This window comes from Echinops telfairi, unplaced genomic scaffold (assembly GCF_000313985.2).
Source record: "Echinops telfairi isolate 266 unplaced genomic scaffold, ASM31398v2 ScPeMD7_9;HRSCAF=40, whole genome shotgun sequence".
Taxonomy (NCBI): Eukaryota; Metazoa; Chordata; class Mammalia; order Afrosoricida; family Tenrecidae; genus Echinops; species Echinops telfairi.
In genome coordinates, this window is record NW_022103906.1 from 41,901,321 (window position 1) to 41,922,657 (window position 21,337).

General features: G+C 40.1%; 1 pseudogene; it reads right to left on the reverse strand.

Annotated features, from left to right (window-relative positions):
- Window positions 1-11,784: 11,784 nt before the first annotated feature.
- On the reverse strand, window positions 11,785-12,278 carry LOC101638404 (annotated as a pseudogene).
- Between the last annotated feature and the right edge of the window lie 9,059 nt (window positions 12,279-21,337).

The window sequence follows — 21,337 nt, forward strand, 5'->3', positions numbered from 1 at the left end:
CCTGGATGGTGCAAATGGTTAGGTTCTTGGCTGCTTATGGAAAAATTGTCAGCTTGAATTCACACAGAGATGCCTTGTAAGAAAGGCCTGGTGACTACTTCCAAAAAAATCAGCCATTGGCAATCTTAAAGAGCAAAGTCCCACTCTGACACATACATAATAACAACTGTTTTGCTTTTATTTTTATCAAGGGAATTGAATGGTCTAGTATTAATAGAAGTGATTGCAATTCAGGGTGGGTCACTTAAAAAGTGACATCAAAAGCCATTGCCAGGGGTCTGTCCTTGCAGACTTGCGTGGTGTGTTCCAGAAACAGCAAAGAGGCAAGTGTCAATGAGCCAGAAGGAGCTAGGGAAGGGTTGGAAGAGATGAGTTCTGAGAAGATTTCAGGGCAAGATCTTTCAAGGCTTTGGCTTTGACAGGATCACTGACCAGTGTGAGAGTACATTTTATGGGGCAAAGGTGAGCATTGAGGAGTCAGTAGGAGACGAATGCAAGAGGCAGCACTGGCTCAGCTAAGAGTGCTAGTCAAGACAAGAAATGGACAGACTCTACATTTGCATCAAGCATAGAGGACAAAAGATTGCCTGATGGATAGAATGTGAGGGTTCAAGAAAGACAGGAGTCAAGAATGATGCCTAGTTTGGCAGCAAACCGTTGGGAAGAAAACAGCTAACATTACTGAGCATTTAGTATGAGCAAGCATTGTTCTGAGTGCTATATATGTATTATTTCATCTAGATAGTATTATTAAACCTTGATAAATGTATAAATAAGACATAGCAAAAACAAACAAATTCACTGCCACAGAGTAGATTCTGACTCATGGTGATCCTATAGGGCAGGTTGGAATTGCCCCTGTGGGTTCCTGAGACTCTTTACAAAAGTAGAACGCCTCATTTTTCTCCTGCAAGTAGCTGGTGGTTTTGAACTGCTGACCCTGCAATTAGAAGTCTAACTCTTTAATTGACTTTGTTGGGTTGAAGACATAGGAAGTACTAACCAGGAGTTATGGCCTACAGAAGCTTTCTGAAGTCTTTTTCTTTAAGTATTTTACAAAATTGCCTCTCAATATTTGAATGTCCACTTATAGAGTATCCATTCTCTGCTGGACCCCATGTTAACTAATTTTTAAATAGTGATGACTTAGATGAAGAAAGCAAATCTCTGTGAGGTTAAGTACCTTTCTGGCTGTCACATGGGAGGGATTAAAATCCATACTCAAAGCACTGCCATGCTAACACATCAATGGCCTGACGGCAGAGAGCTGATGGTGTTGTGTATCTGTGCTAGGTCTGATTAGGTTTGACCACTTCGGCCTCTGGGAGCTTCCTTGACTCTCTTCTTCTGAGATCTTCTGGACTTTCCTTGGCTCTCTTTCCTGGCTGCTGACCAACAACAGTAAAATGGGCAGCAATATGCAAAAGAAAAGTACCGCTTTGTGACAAGGAATCTAATCTCTTTTCTGTCTTCTCCAGCCCCATCATCTGCCCAAGTAAAAACCTGCATTATTGAAAAGATAAAATTTATTTTTTAACCCAATTGAGCCAAAAAGAAAAATTCATACATTTAACCCTTTGTTCCGCTAGGGAAGTAAAGTAAATCTTTTGTTATAGAAGAAAAAAAATTGTTAAATGTCTTCAGTGTCTCATACTGAGCAATTCTTACCAGTCCTCACAGGGAGTCGTATGCACCTAAGAAACTCATGGTTGGGAGAAAAATGTTCATCTTTCAACACCTTTTGTGAACAGAAGATGTAAGACTTTCAATCCAGGCTTTTTTTTTTTCTCTAGAAGATTCCTCTAGTGAGAAACCTGGAAAGACAAATATAGTGCCTTCTCTTGAGCAAAGGGCAACTTGGTTACTGTTTATTATGATAAAGAAAAAAAAATTCCCCTCTGGACTTAAGGGCGAGTAGTCCTATGCAACATCCGCATACTGTCCGCATACGCAGGCATTATTTAGTTCTCTTTCCACTGCCTGCTATCATGCTGCACTAATAAAGTGCCCTCCTCTCTGATCCAGGAGCCTTGTGTCTTCTTCCATTTGACAGACTAACTTGTTTGCTTCCAATAGGGCAACATCTCAGACCCTTTCCAGTGTGCACATTGACTAAAAAGATCTGTATGAAAGCAAGCATAATAAATGTTTGCATCCATAGAGACATTGCAAGAGAAACACGATTCCAATAATTTTCCTGCCATGGAGTTTTACAAGACTATTTTTTGATTGTCCTAGTGGGCATGCAATAAAAATAGGGTTGAGAACAATTTGTGTATGTTAATTGCTTTCACCTTTGCACAGCCAGCTGTTGCTGAGGTGAAAATGGTATAGATGACCTGAGTTCTCACAGCTGTTGTCTTTATTTGCTGAACAAAAAGAAAAATCAGGATTTGGATTCCAGTCCAGAACAGAGTGAACCAAGAGTCTCATTAAGAGCGTTGAATATAATAATGTGGCACAGTGCCTTTCAGTATCACCCTGAAGCCTTTGGGCAATTAGAAATATTTTCTCCTTTAATAGGAAAAGTCCTGGAAGAGACATATACAGAGAAGACTTTGTTCAAGTGAGAGTGAAAGAAATATTTATTTATAATAATATATTTTGATAAAAGCATTTAGGTGTATTTCTAATTTTTTTAGTACATTCAATAATTATACTGTATATATTCATACATATTTAAATGGATATATAGTCAGATAACACCTTATTTTTCTGAGCAATGTTGAAAAATGCCTACTCAAATGGATTGATGTATTCATTTGAAATTATTTACTCGATCAGTTTGAATAGAGAAAAGGAATGGGATGTACAAAGTACAAAGGTGATGAGGAGCAGTTTATAATTCACTAATTGTATGATTCATTTAGCATAAGCATTGGTCGTGTCGCCTACTAAACCGTGATCTGCTGAGTACGTCTCTAACCACGAGGGAGCAAAACAAATCAATTGTCTGAGTTGATTCTAATGCATGGCAACCCATGTGTGTCAGAGTAGAAGTGCACTCCATAGAAATCCTGATGGCTAACTCTTCAGAAGCATCTCCAGACTTTCTTCTGAGATGCCTCTGAGTGTATTTAAATACCCAACCTTTCAGTTAGCAATCAAGTGGGTTGAACATTTGAGCCACCCATAATGAGTCTACAGGTAATCTAGCATTCATGGAAATCTTGGTGATTGGTAGATACTCTATAGCTAATTGAGGTTCTCAAAGGAACACAGTAAAATAGAAAGTAAAACTATACAATGAAAGGGCACTTCTTGCCTACTCTACCTGGTTTTTTAGAGAAAACCACGAAGGGAGCCTTAGAGGAAAAGAGAAGTCACTAAACATACCATTAAGCTGTCCAGAGAAACCTTTTATAGAGATGAGATAGAAGTCGTATTTTTTTAGCAATCATAACCTGATATTGCCTTCTGATGTTTCCTCCTATAAGGAGGAAGCTTCCAGGAGAGACTGGTATGTCTCTTCTGTAAAAAGGAAAACAAGACTCAAAAACTCGCCCATGACACATAACTCATAAGAGGTAGAGTCAGCTCTCCTGAGGTAGGCTCTAGAGCAGGGGTTCTCAACCCTTCTCAAGCCGTGACTCTTTCATACATTTCCTCATGCTGTGGTGACCCCCAAGTGTAAAACTATTTCCATTGCTACTTCTTAACTGTACTTTTGCTACTGTTATGAATTTGGAGACCCCAGTGAAAGGGTCATTTGACCCCCAAAGGGGTCGCAACCCACAGGTTGAGAACCACTACTCTAAAGGCAGGTCTTTGCGTTCTCCCAATTGTACTAGTTTTCTAGTGCTGCAGTAACACATTTCTTCAGACTTATAGGCTTAAACAACCAAATCTCTTAGATTACATTGTTTGGAAGTCTGAAGTCCAACACAGGTCTCACTGGGCAGAAATCAAGATATTGCTGAGCTGCATTAATTTGTGGGGCTCTTAGATCCACCTTAATGTGGCTTCCTTGCTTTTTCCAGCTTCTGAAAGCTACTCACATTCCTTGGTTTGTGGTCTCCCCCGGTGAAGACTTACAGTCTGGGATGGCTGGACCATGTCTTCCAAGGACAGAATCAACTCCCTGGAAGTGGGTTTGATGCAGACGGTACTGCATCCTGCCAACCACTCTGAACCGCATCTCCCTCTCAGTCTTTCCACGTTCCTCAAAAATATTCTTTACAAGTCCCATAAGTCTCTCTGATCACATGGGTCACACCGAAATAATCCAGGATAATCCAACAGCTGCCGATTAGTAAATTTAATTCAATCCCCAGCCTTCCTTGTTCTTCATCATGTAATGCAACATAGTCACAAGCCACCAAGATTAAGAAAACGTCTTCTGGAGGCATTATTTTGACCACCACACCCATAGACCTCATCTAAATATCTAACTCCTAAATGTCATGCAAAAGCATCAGAAAGAGAGATTACCTTGCAGCTCAAATTCTCCAGCCATGTCTTGTTCTGGCCTGAGAGGTCTGGCCATTCAAGATGAGTTACAAGTGTAGCTGGTATGGAATGTTCTAAAACATAGGCAAACATTCCCCTCAGGAATGCCAAGGGAGAGGGGCACGGACTTCCAGAAGAGAGCATTATCATTAGAGATGTTAAAGACAAGATTAAGATGGACTAAAATCCATCTGTGCTTTCTCTTCTCATCATGAACTGGATATTCTAAGTAATGTCGTTGATCAAATACTACTCTTTCCGGATTGTACTGCTCATCTGCTGCACGCGGACACCACAGCAAAACCATTGTGTTCATTCCTGACAGTGCAATCCTTTTAGTCGATTATTCTGCAATGATTTTGGCCCAAGAAAAACACGTAGACTTTTGACACAAGATGCTCCACTTAGTTGGTCTAGGCATGTATCATTCCACAGGAGGCAGCTCCCCAGGGGGTCTGCAGGATCAATGGCCGTGTGGAGGCTCTGCCTCCAAGGCTCCTCATGATTTGTCTGCTTCAAGTCAGAGATCGCAATACCCCTTTGATTAGGGCGAGGTAGATTAACAAAATTAAGTCTGTGTTCTCTTGGTGTTTGGATAAATAATTCCAGATTGTGTCTTAAGGAAACATTCCTCTGTCCTCTCCCATTCCTCTGTACCCCAGAAATAGTTTACACAACATGCTGTCTGACCCCAAATGAGTCTGTCATGAAACCCTCAAACAGCACTGACAGACAGGCAAACACCAGTGACTAATGTATCCACTTTTAACCCTCTAGTAAGTAGTCATAAAACCTAAATAAAAATGTCAAGAACATGGTTTTTACAATATGTGATTCATTTAATATTCAAACTGGTCCAATTCCCTTGCCATTTGAATGAATGCTTCATTGAAAATAATGGCTTTGGTGTTCTGGTACCAACTAAAACATTCTGACCATTTGCACATTAAATCATTCAAAGTAGCACGACAGAGTGGGAAGTATCACTCAATGGTACAGTGGGTCACTGCACGTCAGCCCCACATGTCCGCAGCAAGAGCTGAAGTTGAGTGTTTCTGTGTGTGGTACAGAGCAACAAACCAGGCACAGAAACTGCAAAGGCTATGGCCACAAAACTCACCCGAAATGCCTGACAGAGGGGTAGGGTGGCTGGGCCAGTAGTAAGAACTGACAGCCATTTACCCAGATTGAGGTGGACATAGCTGACTTCAGATTATTTCCAATAGTGCTTGTAAACTACGCAGATGTATCACTTAGGGACGTTGGTAAGTGTTCCTGCAACAGGTCCCAGGTGGAGCCTGAGTCTGCATCTCCAGCAAGCTCCCAGCTGTTAACTACGGACAGGTCCTGAAACCATACTGTGAGTGGTGAGGGTCTATCATTGTGTAGCGCCTGCAGATGCTGAGAAGAGACTGAACTGTAATGTGTGTTAAAATTGGTGACCTTATACAATGAAAACAATTTTACTTCCCAGCTTGGGACAGAATAACTGATATGTAAAATGAAAAGATCACACTCAGGTAAATTTTAATGACTTCCAATTTTAACTTTTTAAAAATTAAAGTGAGCATTGTGCCAGAGCTCAGCGTGGTAGCTAGAGACTTTCCATGATAACCTTTAAAGCACGTCTCGGTCTCCCATTACAAGGGATAGCCTTTCGGTTCCAATGGAGTCCCTTTGAGGGCTCAGCTGCAGAAACAAGAACTGCAGAGGTAAGATCGTTTTGAGAAATGATCCCAAGAATTCTCTTATGATAAGAATAGCTAAGCTTTTCTAGGGGGGAATTTCAACGCGGTTGGCAATTTAGCTCACCAACTTTCTCAGTACACTTACTAAGATTGTTTTGTTTTGTTTTCAAGTGGGGAAACCATAGATATGATATCATAGCATCACAAGCCATTCGAGCATTAACAAGCCTTCAATGGCGACAGCAGTAGGGCACAGAAAGCAAAGGGTGAAATGTGGGACTCACGGCACAATGCCAGTGAAGTTGGAGTTCCCGATGCACCGGACAAGCAGGCAACCTGGCGGAGACTCATAGCTTTCCCTCTATTATTCTGTGATGGTGGAAAGAACACGTAGACTGCGTGGACTTCAGCGTTTCCTTAGATACAAGGAGCTAAATGATCGTTCCTTTTCCTCTCCTTTGCAATGCTGTAAACTTGACTGCCCTCCTATGTAAAAAGTATGCTATTTTGACATCGCTTAAGGTTAGAATTATACTGGCTATGTTTGGATTTGACCTCTAACTATTGTTGGAATTGAGTTTGGGACAGAAGCATGCAGTGGAAAAGATCTACTTATAAAATCAGAAAAATTATTTGCAAGAATTAGATGCACCAATCTCTCACCAAAGGAAGAAGGAATTCCTAGGTAATAGATTAACATCATTGCATCCTATTATTCTAGAAATAGATGCCTTTATCACTGTCTTCTCTGTGCTTTTATACCACAGCTTTCTGCTGTAAAGGCTGAATATACCATATATACTTGAGCATAGCCGACCCGAATATCCGCCGAGGCACCTAATTTTACCACAAAAACTACATTAAAAATGTGCGGCAAGACTCAGCTTATACACGAGTATATAGGGTATATGTCCATGCATGGATGAGAGTGTGGAGCAAGGATTTAGAAGAATCCCTTTCTGCACAGTAAATCAGAATTAAGAAAAGTGACAAATAAGCTATGGAATTTAAATGATTAACTATACACACATTTCTTCCAGGATGACACCTCTAGGGAGGAATCGAGTTCACAGCATAGAAAACGACCCCTGGGTCACTCCAGTAATAATTGCTCTCTTTGATGCCATAAAATCTTTGACACAAAACAGCTTTTAAAGCTTTCCCAATATTCTGGAAAGACCACATCCTTGGTATCACACTCAGGTGTCCAATGGTATCTTACTGTATTCTAAAAATTAAATCTATGCCTGGACTTTAAAAATGGCCAGAGAAATCCTACTAGGAATAAAAATGAAAAGTGTGCGCAATACTCTATAATGTAATTGCTGTAACCATTAAAGTATAAATCAAGTACTTTTCATCCTAGGAAAATAACGTTTGGTCTACTAGCTTCTTCTCCAGAAGCTTTTCTTGTTTTTCCTATAAAACTTACAGTATATTGAGAAAATAGCTATAGCCTTAGTTTCAATATTCGTGCACTACAAATCATGTTTCTCAGAATACTGACTATGCTACAGACTAAATAAAATATGTACTACCAGCCAGTCCATGATAAATTCATGACAAACGAAAATGCATTTGAGGTATATGTTGTGCTTTGATTTTTCTTGACCTCAGCAGAAATAAAACATCAAGCATTAGGCTTTAAGATTGTCCCTAAAAGTATTTTCACAAAAGTAGAAAATCTTTACTAGCTCTGGAGAGTCATAAGTAAGTTGTCAAAATTAAGTTCTATTGCAGATTGGTGTGAAGTGCTGATCAGCTCTCTGGGTACTACTCCCTCAAGTAATTATAACAAATAAAATTAAAAAAAAATTAAAGTGTAATTATTCTGATTTTTGTGTTTGTTGTGCTAGCAAACCTGCCATGACTCAGAGTGTCTCTATGTACAACAAGAATACAGAATAGGCCATTGAAAACACCAAAAAGGCACGCTCTTTGCACATTAGTACTTTAAGCATTGCCCAAGGTGATGCATTTTCAGATTTCTTGAGTGCTGCACCTGTGAGTGGATTGTGGAGCCCAGTAAAGCAAAATATTCGACAACTTCCACCTTTCCTCTCTTTATTATGAGGTGTATGGTTGATCTAGTTATGAGAATGCATCAACAAATGCCCCATGTTTTCTTTGCTTTTCACCAGCAAAGTGTGGCATCCCCATATCACATGTTTTAATTAGTCTTCCTACATTCCTGATTCTGAATTAGTCTACTTACAGTCCAGACTTTGGGATTATTTACTCAGCATACAATTTGAATAAATATGATAAAGGATTACAACCCTGCTGCACAATTTTCCTCATTTTTTTAAAACCATGTAGTATTATCCCCTTGTTCTCTTCAAACAATTGCATCTTGACTTAGGTGCAAGTTTCTGTGACTACAATTTAGTCCTTTGCAATTCCCATTATTCTCAGTGTTATTCATATTTGTTATGTCCCACACAGGTGAATGTGTGATCTTCACTAAAACACAGGTGAACGTCTCTGGTATTGTTTTCAGTCAAGATCCATCAACAGCATCCCTGGTTGTAAACCCTCTTCTTAATGCAGCTCAGAATCCTGTCATCTACTTGTTTATATACTGCCGCAGCCAACTTTGAATGATCTTCAACAACATTTTACTTGTGCATGCTATTAATGGCATTATTCAATAATTCATATATTTCACCAGGCTACCTTTCTTTGGGATGAGTGACGATATGAAGCTCTTCCAATTGTTTGGACAGAGAACTGTTTTCTAAATTTCTTAGCATAGATGAATGAGGTCTTCTGGGATTTCACTGTACGCTGAAACCATTCTGCCAATTCCGGGAGCCTTGTTTATCACCAATGTCTTCCGAGGGCCTTGCCCTTCGTTCAGTACTATCAGTTCTTGCTCAAATGTTTCTTACTGAAGTCGTTCAATATCGACCCAATTCTTTCTGGTTCAGTTTTTCTATTTTATATATATATATATATGGAAAATAGAATAATAGAATAACTGAACCAGCTAAACAGCAGAATAAATGGCATGACAGACATGCAAAAAAAGTTCAGTGGTAAGCACAATATCAATCTAAATCATTTTAACATTAAAATATTCTTATAGAAAATAAATATTCTGTTTTGATATGCTCACATACTATTCCTAAAGTCAGTGAAAGTTAAAAATTTCCTTTCCTTCCAGAAACTTTTTAAACAAAAGATCACTGAACTGCTAATGAAACATTGGTGAATGTTTTGAAGACAGTCTTTTTTTTTTTTTTTAAAGTCAATTTATTGGGGCTCATAAAATTCATCACAATACATAGATCAATTGTGTAAAGCACATCTATACATTTGTTGCCCTCATCATTCCCAAAATTCTCTTGCCTTTGAAGACAGTCTTGAATGGGTATTCTATTTTGTTAGAATGATTCTCCTACCAAGCCTTAATATTCTCAAAATATGAGTCAGCATCAAATTGACTTTGGGGTATTATTCATAAGTTGAGTATATATATATATATATATATGTACATATGTACATATGTACATATATATGTATATATTTAGTATTCACATATTTTAGTGTGTTAACACACTCATCATTTTCTAATACACCATTTAACTCTGGCCACAACCATGCATTCATACTATTTTTCCAGTGTGCTGAATAACCACTTCAGAATCTAAAAGTGATTTTAAAAAAAAAAAGCTATTTTAAACAAACCTGATAAAAGACACAAACAAGCTCTCATTTCTCAATAGGATGAGCATAAAAGGAATAAAGTTATAGAGTTAGAAATTTTCAAAAAATCAATTTAAAAATGACACATATAGTTTCTGACAGTGACACTGATATAGAAGCAGTTAAGTTGACTGCTACCTAGAATGAATAATGGCTACATCTGGGGACAAAACACACTTGAATGAATGATTATGGAATGCTATTAATATTTTGAGAAAATAAATACTCATAAGAGTGGTAACAGGAAATTATGTGGGGGGGAAGAAGGCTGAGAGGGGGCAAAAAAGGAAGCACATTTGTGGAGGCTGAATGGGATTTCATGATTGCTCTCATTCGCTGAGATGGACGTGCAGGTCCACAGCACGTGCTTTTGTTTAAAAACCAAATTAAATAAATGATTATAATTAAAAGAGAAACAAGAGAAAGTGAAGGCCCACAGCCTTAATAGCCCTCCAGATGCCTCACCCGCAGATCCCCAGCAGTCTGAGTCACGGGCAAAGGAGGAAAATCAAACTGACGTGGACTTGGATCTTTAGGGACATACAAGTTCATTGCATACACATGAGAAAAAATAGTGGCAAAGAGTAGTCAAGAGTATTTAAACATATTTTAAAAAGAAACAAGAGGGGCATGGTGAATACTGTTCACTCTTATAAAAGATTAACCACTGATTAGAACCAAGCATATACTACAGCCAAAGTCCATGATAATTTTAAAATGTAATTTTATTAATGTACTTTAGGATAAGTGCCATTCTTATCCTTTTCTTTCCTGAGAAAAATGCTGCCAGTTCTAAATAATCTCAGGAAATTTTCATTAGCCTGATACTTTTTTGGGGGAAAAGAGGAGACGATGCTTCAATTTGGTTCATTTTTGCCATACGGTAAATACAAACTCTTGAGTTTAAGAACCACACTGGAAAATGGTGTTTCCTTTCAAATGTTCCTCATTGCAGTCTTATTTAACATGCGTGTGACTAATATGCTGTAACATACCTGGTTTTGTTTCTCAGTGACAATAAAGTATGTGGTCAGGAAGAGTCGAAATCTCATTTCTAGTTTGTCTAAGCTAGCCACCATTTAAGAAACACAAGTTCTTCATATATGTTACTGTATCAAAAACACATTTTAACACACGTCACAGCTCATGTAAAGCTGTGACAGATTTACATCATCTCTGTGACAGATTTCTAATTAGCAATGCTCACTGGGAAGCCAGGGTTCTGTATCAGAAATGTGGTCGACCTTCAGTGCAGTGTTTGCTTCTATTAACTCTTTAGTGCAGTGTTTAATTCTGTTAATAGTATTCTTTCAAGGATTTCCTAATTTTCTTTTGTATCTTCATTTTTAAACGCTTCAGTTATTTCCTGTAATGCCTTCTCTGGTAGGGCAGTTTGATAACTGTATAAATAACCATTTGGACAAAGATGTTAAATAAGTTATTCTAACCCAAACATGGTTTCAGGGTCAATATAATGAAAAGTTAATTGCAAGATCAGAACAGCCACCAGGGTGCTCTACAGGAGGATAACAGTTATAATTCCTCTATCAAAAGGGTAGATAACCTTTCATTAAGCAGTGGTACTGGAGAACGGGATGAAAAGTTTAGATTCCAATAGGATCTCTGGAATTTCCTGCTTCTACATTTACACTTCCATTCATCTGCCCAGGGCCAAGTCTTCCACGGAATGACTACGTGTGTAATTGTCCATTTCAAATGCATCAGCAAATCTCTTTAAGGCTTCTTTGCTCAGTACCTATCTTGCTCATCCATGTGCCCTGCTGTACAAACACCTTAAGCCTTCTCCCAAAGTCCGTGGGTGTTGTAGGGCCGTGTTTTGAGAGAAGCCATCTCAAATTGTCTAGAACAACCTTAAGGGTCATCACCTGCTTTCATAAACCCATCAGCAGCATCTTCATCTTTTTTTTTTTTTTTTTACTCAAAGGTAATTTATTGACAGAAAATAATTTGAGGAGTCCTGTTCACAGCGGCGACCACGGCGACCCCCCTTCCTGCCGCTGCTGTCGGAGAGGATAGGGGTGACATCCTCAATCTTCATCCCTGAACGAGCAAGGCTCAGAGCACAGACTGGGCCCCTGGGCCAGGGGTCTTGGTCCGATGGCTTCCAGTGGCTCGGAGCTTGATGTGGAGGGTGGGGAGACCCAGCTCCTGGCACCTCTGGGCCACATCCTGAGCAGCCAACAGGGTGGCGTGGAACGAAGATTCATCTCCATCTGCTTTCACCTTCATCCCACCCATCACTGGGCAGACGGTTTCCTTGCCAGAGAGGTCAATGACATGGACAAAAGTGTCATTGAAGGAGGCACAAATGTGACAGACACCAAAGACGTTCTCTCCTTCAGCCACCTGAGGGCCAAGAGGCTGATGACCTACCTGCTCTTCCTTCTTTCCCTTCCCCTTGCGAGGTGCCATGTCTGCCATCTTCTCTAGACTCCCATTAGCATCTTCTTAATGATGATCATGAACATACTGAAAAGCTTTAATGGTTTTCCAATACAGTTGGTCACTGCCTTCTTTCATTTTTAATCCCACAGCAGGAAAATCTGTATTTTCTTCTGAACTCATAAACAGTACTCTATTACAACCCTGGGCTCATGGAGGTTAGACATGTTTGCCTCTTTCTTCTAGATTTTGAGGCCCTGTCATTCATTACCCAGTAACTTTCTAGTACGATTTTTCAGACATGTCTGAGTTCTCCTCTGTGTGTTTGCTGCCATCTGCACTGAATTCCATCGGATCTACTGATGAGTATGCCCATTATCGTCTACCATGGGGATCATGATGCAGAAAACAGGTAGGGTCTCCCCCTGTTCTCCCAGAAAACTACTAAATAGCTGAAAGCATTTTTTAAAAAAACATTTGATTGCTGATCAAGAGAAGAGTATTAAAAAATTCAGCGAAGACTTAGAGGCCATTTCCTAAGTGTATTTCTGACATCAACATTGGCTCCCTCTTGCCCCTCCTGGGGATGGCGAGAGGCTGACACCTGGTCAGCTACCTTCCGTCCTCTGTGCAGTTGCCAAGGTTCTTTGGCTGTTGCCCCAGCCTCTCTATGCCACCCAGATCACAAAGTGCCAGTTCCAGGGATGCTGGCAGCAGTCAAGGCGGGCCCTGAGCTCGCTGCAGCCTGTGTGCACCGCTCCTCACGCAGCGTGTCCAGACCACGCTGTGCATGTCTTTCTTTGGATCCTTCCAGCGTTGTTCGGTACTTCGCCCATGGAATCCCTCAGTATTTCAATTCAATACCTGATTTTCTTACTCAATTAGTTCAGTTTTAGAAATGCCAAGCATATATTCCCTTTTGATTTTCTAGCACGTCTCTGCACATTTGTTGTAACACTTTATGTCTTCTTGAAGCTTCCTTTGACATCGTTTGTTCGGCACTTGACTTCGTCACTTCTGGCTTTCATTTGAGCTACTCTGCACCCTAGAGGAAATGTCAAAGTACTTTCTGACATTCTTTTTTTTCTCTCCCTCTTCTTCCTCTTTTAGTGGCATTTTTCAGTCTTCATGTGTAATTTCCTTGATGTCAGCTACACTTGTTCTGGTTTTCGGTAAATTTAACCTATCCTTGTTATGGTCTTTAAGGTCAGATGGGATATATTCAAGGTTGTGCTTTGGCTCTCATGAGCTTATTTTAATTTTCTTAAGCTGTAACTTGAACTTCCATATGAATGATTGATGTTCTCTTCCACAAATAGTGAGCTTTACCATCATCTCTTGGCTACGATGGAATGAATGTGATTCCTGTGTGTTCCATCTGGTGAGGTTCTGTATAGACTTGCATTTGTGTTGTTGAAAAAAGTTATTTGCCATGAAGGTTTTGTGAGATTCTAAACTATAAGCTCTAATGATCTTAGAGCCTTATTTGAATTAATCTAATCAACAATGTTGTTGTTAGGTGCCATCGAGTCAGTTCTGACTTAGGTTGACCTCATGTACAACAGCACAAAACATGGTCCTGTCCTGTCCCATCCTAGTCACCAATAGGCAAGGTTTAATGGACATCATTTGGGATAGCCAAAGGAGAGAGATTTAAGTTGTTTCTTGTACCAGTTCCTTCCTTTCTCAACCCTGAACCCAACATGTAATCCAGAAATTGAAGTGTTGCATAAACTATCTAAAGTACCTAAGGAAAGCTGAAGAAAGCTTTCTTATATCTCATAATAAATATGGTTGGAAGAACTACAGTTAAAATGCTCCTTAGAAATGAGAGTGGCAAGACTTGTTGCTTGTACTTTGAGTATGTTAATAGGATTGACAAGTCCTTGCAGAAGGACATCATGCTTGGTAAAGTGGAAGGTTGACTAAACAAAGACAGACTCTCAACGAGGTGGCTTGATGTCATGACAATGAGTCCAACTACAGCAATGACTGAGCACGGCACGTGCCCTGGAATGGCCAGTCTTTTAGTTCGTTGGACCTAAGGTCTCTATGAGCCAAACTAACTCAAAGGAATCTAACAGCAACAATTGACCTATAGGCAAGGAGCTTCTTGTAGGGTGAGAGCTCTTATCCCAAATATGAGTCTACCCAAGAAGTCTAATTTGAGACTAATGAAAATTAAATAAATTAACTTGAAAACTACAAATGGCTAGCATTTTGTTAATTATTTGACTTTTGTTTTGTCAGAAGCTCCAATGAGAAAATCTAGCGATGCTAACGTTGGTCAAAGACTCGAGAGACAATGCTAACCATCTGCCTGTTGAAGCTGTTATGCTTTTACTGGCTGTCACTACTTAATCTTCCTAATCCCTGCAGTATTTTGCCCTGGGCAGAGATATAGGTCTTGAACAGATGAAAATAAAAACTGAATACACTCTCTGGTTAGGAAGAGAGAGAAAGAGAAGGAGGAGGAAGGGGAAGAGAGAGACTTCACTGTTAAGTCCTGGGGAGCTTGAGAAAGTCCCAGCAGTCATGCGGTCAGGTTCACAATCTTGGCTCTGTGACTCACAAGTCACTTTAATTTCAATTTGGGTTTGTAAAGAATTCTCCAGAATGCACAGACTACTGAAAAGAGTAAAGACACTATCACAGCTCCATTATTCACTGAACTGCGTCTTTGTCCTCTCTACAACGTAGTGACTTTTACTGTCCTGTTTCTTAAAGTAGGAAATCTAACCAGGACAATATATTTACAAGACTTAATTTTGCCCAATATTACATTATCTCTTATCTTTGCAGATTTTCATTTGTAATTTTTCTCTTCCATTTACTTGTTAAAAAATTTTTAAAATACTTTGAGATCTTTAAGTGAAGCAGGAAGTGCTGTTGCTTTATCAATATTGATTTTGTTTAGATTAATGATTTTCTGCATAAAATATTTTTGTAGCATAAGATTTTTTACATAAAAGTCTATTGTGGACTGCTATTAACATTGTTTCATACACACTTTATATTAATTAGGATGTATAATAGGAGGGACATGAATTCTTGACTAGCCACACCAGGATTCTTAAGGGTCTCCTTGTGCAGAGGTCTCAACAGGTCCTACCAGCTGCCTTTGTGGTGATTTTGATGCATGGTGACTCCATATGTGTCAACGTAGACCTGTGCTCCATAGGGTTTCCCATGACTGAGTTTTCATAGGTAGATGGTTAGGTTTTACTTCTGAGTCTCTTCTGGGTAAACTTGAACCTTCAAACTTTTGGTTCACAGACAAGCGTGGTAACTTTACGTTTTAGTTCTGCATATTCCTCCTTGTATATTTCTCTTTATGATTCCCTGTGCTTGCATCCTATCATGATGTCAGAACTCATATAATTTACAATTTATCAGATATTATGCTCACTTTTACCTTTCAAGAATAATGGAAACATCATATCTAACCTCAGGTGTTCTTTAATGTCTGACTTTACATAGAACTGAATTGACCAATATGGAAGTACAAGCTTGCACTTATACAGCAGATAATTGATGTTACTTCATGGTAGGATAAAGAGTCAATGAAAAAGAGGAAGACCTTCAATGAGATGGATTGACCCAGTGGCTGCAATAATACACTCAAGCATAACAAGTGTAAGGACGGTGCAGAAGGGAGTAGTGTTTCCTTGTTTTGTGCACAGTCTCTAGGACTAAGAACCCACTTGATAACACCTACCAATAACAATGGTAAGTTTACCCAAATTCACTGCCAATGAGTCCATCCTGATTCATAACGACCTTATGTAATTTTTTGATGGAAGCAGATAGCTTCATCTTTCACCTGTACAGCACCTGCCTCAACCTTCTCCAGCAGACCACAGGGTGTGTTGGAACTGCCAACCTTGGGCTTAGAAACCCTCCACTTCATTCAACAGAGCTCCTCACCTTTATATTAGTCAGAATACATTTTTCTATCACCACATTTTTTAATGATGGCTAAAATTACTTATAGTTTCCCAGAATATTATTCAGAATAATTTTATCATATGTAATCAATATTCAATGGTCAGTGTTTTCAATTGTAAACAGAAATATTTGTGTGCTGGAATTTTTATTGTATATATTTGTTTATAGTGTTGAAATTCTATGAAATTCTCACTATTAATCAAAAGCTATGCCTTCATGCATGATTAAAACAGTAAAAATTTAAGATTATGCAAGAAGACATTACAAGAAGCACACTTTCATTAAAGGTCAAAGCTGGTTACACCATGCCCCTGGAAGGAGACAATAAAGTCCATGTCTGGGAAAGTTGCCGACAGCGATCTAGTGTTTTAATTCACTTATTACACAAATATTTAGTTAATGTCTGGAATATGCCTGATACTGTCTTAGGTACTGCAGAAACAAAAGTGAATAGAACACAGATTTTTACAAAGAGAGGGGAGACATCAAAAAACATATTATAATAATAAAGCAATAGTTCATCATATGAGGGGGAACTCCCCTAAAACCAGATGTGAGAAGGATAGTGCATTTTGAGTCCTTTCCACCATGTCAGGCTGTTAGTCAAGCTTTCTATTTAGAGGTTTTGAAAACTTAGCATAACAGAGTACAGTGAAAAAGGTCTGATTTGTGGCCAACGGGCACTGGTATTGCCACCATGATGATGCCCCTGCTCATGCAGCCATCTCAGTGCGCCAGTTTTTAGCAAAAAACAGCATGTCTCTCTTGCTCTACGCACCTTATTCACCTGGCCTTGTTCCGTGAAACTTCTTTCTGTTTCTGCTAATGCAGAGGGACATTAAAGGACAGATGTTTATCAACATAGAAGAGGTGAAGTAAAAAACAAGGGAGGTGCTGTCAGCCATCCAAACAGATGAGTTTAATGAATGTTTCCAAGAATGGAATCACATGCAGATTTGACAAATGCATTAAGTGTGATGGAGAGTACTTTAAAGGTGATAAGGTTTTTCTGTAAAAAAAAAAAGAAATTAAATATATCGCTTTAAAAAGAAATCCGTGTTTTTGTTTGTTTGTTTTTTTGGCCCCCTCTCGTATACTATGAGCAAGGCACTAGAAGAATAGATCAGATAGAGAGCAATATCTACTGAACTTAGGGGAAGTGTTCAGGAGGTGGGTCTTCGAATTGAGTCTTCAAAACACAAATAATTTCTAGTAGAAATTATTTACCTAGGTTCTAGAAACTCCTTAAAATCGGAGACCCAGGAAATTCCATTTCAGTTTAATTATCTGTTATTTCTTTCCCTTTTTATGTGTGCTGGTAGGTTTTAATTGCACATTTAAGGACATTATTTTAAGGAAAGGTCTCTAGGCATTGTGAGTTTAATAAGTGAATTAAAAACCTCCACCAAAAGGTCTCTGCCACAAAACAGCAAAGAAGGTGCATTACAGAATAAGCTCAACAGCCAGAGATTAGAAAGTTCACTTTGTGCAATACTAGCTATATCAGAATAAATACAAAATTCTTTTGAAGGGGCCCTACAGAAAGCACCCAGCAAAAAAACCATAGGAGCGATTCCCCACCAAGACCCGAGAAAGCAGTAGGCACGGTGAAGCAAAAGTTTGCCTGACAAAACTTAATAAACGCCAAACCATCACCACGCCACTGATTCGTCCTCATGAGGACCCGATAGAGGGTCAGAGGCTGTAAATCTCTGCTGGTGCAGATAACCATACGTTTCTCCTCACAAAACCTTATAGGAAGTACTAATAAATAGAAGCGTGAAAAAGGTTCAAAACTGAACCTTTATGGCCAGAATTCAACAGAAAAGAGAAGTCTAGAGTAAGAACAGCATTAGAGTGGAGGGAGGTTTGTGTGGGGCTAAGGGATCGTCAAAGTTTTGTGTGTAGCTCTTGAAACACATATAGAGGCATACTGGATTACCTCGATGCTGAGCTTAAATGTAGAGAGTAGAGAGCAAAATACTGGGTGGCATCTGAATGGTCTCTAAGAGAGCAAAGCAAAGCACTAAAAGATCATCTTCCTTGAAGAGGGAATATCCAGACCCCCTGCCGGTGCCATTGGTCAGCTGAGCAGTCTTAGAGAATGGACACTGGCACGAGCTATTGGTGTCCCCTAAAAAGAGATATTCATATTCCCACTTTGGTAGCCATGGGTGTGACCTTATCTGGAAATAGAGTCTTATTTGCAAATGTAATTAATTACCACAGGTCTCATTGGAGTTGGGTGGACCCTCATCTAATATGACTGGTATCTTCCAGGAAGAGAAGAACCGCAGAGAGACGCAGGCAGAAGACGGCCGATGTGAAGATGCAGGCAAAGACTGCAGTCATGCAGCCAGCCACAAACCAAGGAATACCGGCGGATACCATCGTCACCCGACTCTGGGAGAAAGGCATGGAACCGGTGTTCCCTGCTGAGGCAACACAGCAAAACCCAGATTTCAGACTTCCTGTCCCAAGAACTGTGAGAAAACAATTTTCTGTTGACTTCAGCAACCCTGCTGGTGGTAAGTTGTTGCAGGTGATGTAGAAAATGGATGATCAGGCACCAAACATTTGCTGAACAGGAAAGGCAGTCCGTTCAGTTTGGGATTTGGTAGTGGAGATATGACAGGTTCAAGGTTAGTCTAAAATTGAAAGCCAGTAGGGGATACCTGGAAGCAAGTATTTCAAGCCTAAAGATATTGCGCCAAGGTCCTTGGTAATAAATATTATTCTGTCTGATGCTTCAGTGGCACTGTTGTTTCCAGCACTTTTCTCAGGCTTTTAAAGAAAAGGTTGAATCGTGTGTGTTTTTGTTCACATAGCTTGTGAGTGTGACATAGGGAGACATGAACACTTCCTACTCAGAAACTGGAAAAGGATTTTCCACAATCAACTTTGAGACGAGTGAGCTGGCAAAGAAGAGCCCAGTGTGGTGCCAATGGGTGTGGTCGACTCCTAACCAAAAGGTTGCCAGTGGAAGAAAAGTGGGCAAACTGCTTCCATAAGCATTTCAAAAAACCCACTGCCATTGAGGGGATTCTGACTCAAAGTGAGCCTTTGGGGCAAGATAGAACGGCCCCTGTGGGGTCCCAACTCTTTACAGGAGCAGAAAGTTTCATCAAACTGTTGACCTTGCTGTTAGCAGCTCAATGCCCATACCCACTATGCCACCAGGGCTGGCTCCCCTTCAAGACTGGAATCAAGCCAAGGGAATCCGATGGAGCAGTATTCTACATCATCACAGCCAGGACTGCTCCAAGTCAAAAGAGACTTGGAGGCTAGTGGCTGCGTGCATTTGTTTTTGTTTATGTTGGCAAAAGCTTCCAAGGACTTTTGTGAGTTGCGGCAATTACCACCTGAAAAAATGTCTCACTTTCCACAAATAAGTAGATACATCCAACTATCATTCCAAGGGGAAAAAAACAAGTGATGATGTCTGGGGAGCCGTTTACTTTCGAGTGTTTGCCTAGCAGTCATTCTTCCGGTTGAAAAATGTTGATAATTTCAATAGATGAGTTGTTAGTAGAGTGCTAAGGGATGTTCTCGTTTCACTTAAGAAGCAGAAGTACTTCTGTCTGCTGGCTATGAGAGCTGCCCCTCTTGAAGACTGTAGTAGCTATATAATTTTGTATCAACTTGAAGATGTATAAAAGTGTAAGTGTGCTGTCCAACCTGTCAATCAGGTCACAGCCTCTTTGTGGGCATGGCCTTCTCTTAAGGAGGACCTTCTCATAAGGAGAACCTCCCTCTCACTCTGCCTTCACCTTCCTGCTGGCTGACCACTCTGAGAGCTGCAGGAGCCCTGCCATTTTTCCCTGGGCCTTGGATCCACATGACTTTGCAACCACCAGCCTGGGATCTCCCAGCCTTATGCATCATTGCATGTGACCGTGTGAGTCTGAAGAAGGACTTAGGGACTAGTTTTGGACTTATGGACTTGAGTTAGACTAGGCTGGGATGTTTTCTTGATATATAATTACTTTTGATAGAAATCACTTTCTTACACACATATATATATCACTGGGTTTGTTTCTCTGGTTAACTCAGCCTAACAAAATGGCCTAGAATCCCTGAAACACTGAGTGAATGACAACACCTTAGAGCGTGGATCACTCATCCACCTACAGGTGTCCTCTCCTCTTTTCCTGTTTTGTTGTGAGAGGCTAAGTTGAACCCACATGACAGAGAGAACTATTCCCTAGGGTTTCATAAGCTGTACCATTTCAGATTGTCAGATCCTTCTACCATGAAGCTGTTGGGTAGGTTTGAACCACCAACTGTTAGAGCAGTGGTTCTCAACCTTCCTAAGGCCACGATCCTTTAATACATTACTCATGTTGTGTGAACTCCCAACCATAAAATACTTTTCATTGCTACTTCATAACTGTAATTTTGCTACTGTTATGAATCAGGCGACCCCTGTGAAAGGGTCATTCGACCCCCAAAGGGGTCACAACCATCATTTGAGAACCTCTGTGTTACAGCCTTTAACAATCATGGGGGGGTCTGTAGGCACAATTGTATGGTGATAATATATAAAGATCATAATAAAGTCACAGAAGATAGGAGAGCTACGAAAGATAAGATAAAGGAGTCAGACATATTTCACGTACCAATGATAACCTCAACCCCTCTTGGTGGTCCACGTAGAGGTGGGAGAAGAGAGGAGGTGGGGTGGGGGGTATATTTCTAACCAAGGCTCATGTATACTTAGGGGGGCGTGCAAGCTCCCCTGATTACAGGTAACCACATACGTAACAGGAAGGGGTTGTGCCATAGACAATACAAGCAATGGGAAGGAGATGATCTAGGGGTATACACGCAATAGGAAGGGGAGGGATTAAGGATACGCATGTGACAAGATGGGCAGATCCTAGATTCAAGATGGCAGCCTAACCGAGTATGCCCCACCCACAGGGACAAACAATAGTGTTTGATTTCGCTAGATGGCTGATGCCCTCAGGGAGCTAATTTCTAAGCAGCTGACCTCACAATGTGCTAGCAAGCAGCATGACAACCTGGGAGAAACCTTCCTGTACCCCACAACCAACCTTTTTTGGTAGCAGCTGCATGATAAACTGTTGCATCAACATCAGCTCTTCCCCTACGCCTTCCCATTCAGCAGAAGAGCTTAA